Genomic DNA, 2,425 nt, shown 5'->3' with positions numbered 1-2,425 from the left:
AAAGGAGGAGGAGCGGTAAGGGAGGAATCGTAGAGGGGGCAACTATAGCTAGAGCCACAGTCCACATGATTCATGTAAACATCATTAAAAAGGGCATTGTCCTTGGGACGGTGCATGGAATGGAAGGACAGAGGTCTCTCAGAGCAGAAAAGAACTTGGGACACCAAACATTTCATTTTAGTTAAGCATACAATTAAAATCCAAACCAAAGCTTACAAAAAAGTATTAATAATAAATAAAACCACAATGCAAATATACAGTATAGTGCAATGTATTTACAATCTGAAGATGTGGTCATCTCTTGGCAAAGACTTGACTGTCCAGGTTTATGGAGAACGGCTATCTATGTGAAGGACTCTGTGACCACACACAGTGCAATCTAACTTGAACAATCTTTTCCATATCAGGCCTGCCTAATTGTATAGAAAAAAACTGAATGGGGTATTTAAAAATACACTATATTACCAAAAGTATTGGGAAACCTGTCTTTACACGCACAGGAACTTTAATGGCATCCCAATCTTAGTCCATAGAGTTCAATATTGAGTTGGCCCACCCTTTGCAGCTATAACAGTTTCAACTCTTCTGGGAAGGTCGTCCACAAGGTTTAGGAGTGTGTCTATCGGAATTTTTCACCATTCCTCCAGAAGCGCATTTGTGAGGTCAGGCACTGATGTGGATGAAAAGGCCTGGCTCGCAGTCTTCACTCTAATTTATCTCCAAAGTGTTCTATTGGGTTGAGGTGCAGGCCAGTCAGGTTCCTCCACACCAAACTTGCTCATTTATGTCTTTATGGACCTTGCTTTGTGCACTTGTGCGCAGTCATGTTGAAACATGCAGAAGGGGCCATCCCCAAACAGCTTCCACAAAGTTGAGAGCATGAAATTGTCCAAAATATCTTGGTATGCTGACGCCTTAAAAGTTCCTTTCACTGGAACTAAGGGGGCAAGCCCAACCACTCAAAAACAACCCCACACCATAATCCTCCCTCCACCAAATGATTTGGACCAGTGCACAAAGCAAGGTCCATGAAGACATGGATGAGCAAGTTTGGGGTCGAGGAACTTGACTGGCCTGCACAGAATCCTGACCTCGACCTAAATAGAACACCTTTGGGATGAATTCAAGCGCAGACTGCAAGTCAGGCCTTCTCGTCCACCATCAGTGCCTGACCTCCCAAATATGCTTCTGGAAGAATAATTAAACATTCCCATAGACACACTCCTAAACCTTGTGGACAGCCTTCCCAGAAGAGTTGAAGCTGTTATAGCTCAATATTGAACCCTACAGACTAAGACCGGGATGACATTAAAGTTCATGTGCGTGTAAAGGTAGGCGTCCCAATACTTTTGGTAATATAGTGTATATTCTGGGAAAAATATAGAACCCCTTCCCATCTCTTCCTTCCACCCCTTCTAACTAATCAATGGCATGAAAAAAAAAATGATGTAAATGCCCTTGTTATGTACCTGAAACCACAGTCATGTGATGCTCCAATCTTCTCTCTTCTGTTTATAGAATGTAGAGTTTTTCTTCGTATGTATACGTCACTGCCTGCATATTGTGGACACTTCCTATTGGCTGACTGGTGGGAAGGTTCTCTCAGGATCCAGAAGAGGAGTGACGTCAGAGCCAGGGGATTATCGGGGAACATTCTGCAAGGGGTGGAATAGCAATCTCATTCTCTGCACTCATATATGGCAAAGGACACAGATGGTGGACACAGGTGGGTATACCTTGATTTACATAGTAAGGAAACAAAAACATGCAGGATGAGTAAAGCATAATGGGAACAGGAGTCATATTAAAAAAAAAAAAAAATCTTATACTTACCTGCGCTGTGCAATGATTACAGAGGAGCCCCAAACCACCTATTCTGGGGTCCCCCGCCGGCGCTGTCTGCTCCTCCTCTTCTCTGTCTGCTCCCATAGCAAACCGCTTGCTATGGGGGCAGACATGCAGCCTCGATGCTGAGCCGTGCTGTGTGTGTCCATAGACAGATGCTCAGTGTGGCTTGGCTCCTCCCACACAGCATTTAATTAACAGCAGCAGGAGCTAACGGCTCCCACTGCTGCCTTAGTCCCTGTAAGTAGAGGAAGAGAACAGAGAAGAGATGCAGCCATACACAGTCCTGGATCGATTGAGGACTCAGGTAAGTATTTAAGGAGGTGGGGGAGCACAGCAAGTTGTATGTAAAAGGCTTTTTATTTTATTGCAGGGAATGCATTAAGGTAAAACAAAAAAGTTTTAGCTTTAGAACCACTTTAAAGCGATATTAAAGCTTTATTTTTTAAAAATTAAGATAACAAATAGTCACATTTACCTGATCTGTGTAATGGTTTTGCACAGAGCAGCCCCAATCCTCTTCTTCTGGGGTCCCCCACCAGAATTTCAGGCCCACCCCGCCCAGTGCCTTCATGGAAAG

Source organism: Aquarana catesbeiana, linkage group LG11, assembly GCF_042186555.1.
Source record: "Aquarana catesbeiana isolate 2022-GZ linkage group LG11, ASM4218655v1, whole genome shotgun sequence".
Taxonomy (NCBI): domain Eukaryota; kingdom Metazoa; phylum Chordata; class Amphibia; order Anura; family Ranidae; genus Aquarana; species Aquarana catesbeiana.
Note: the sequence above shows the minus strand (reverse complement) of the source record.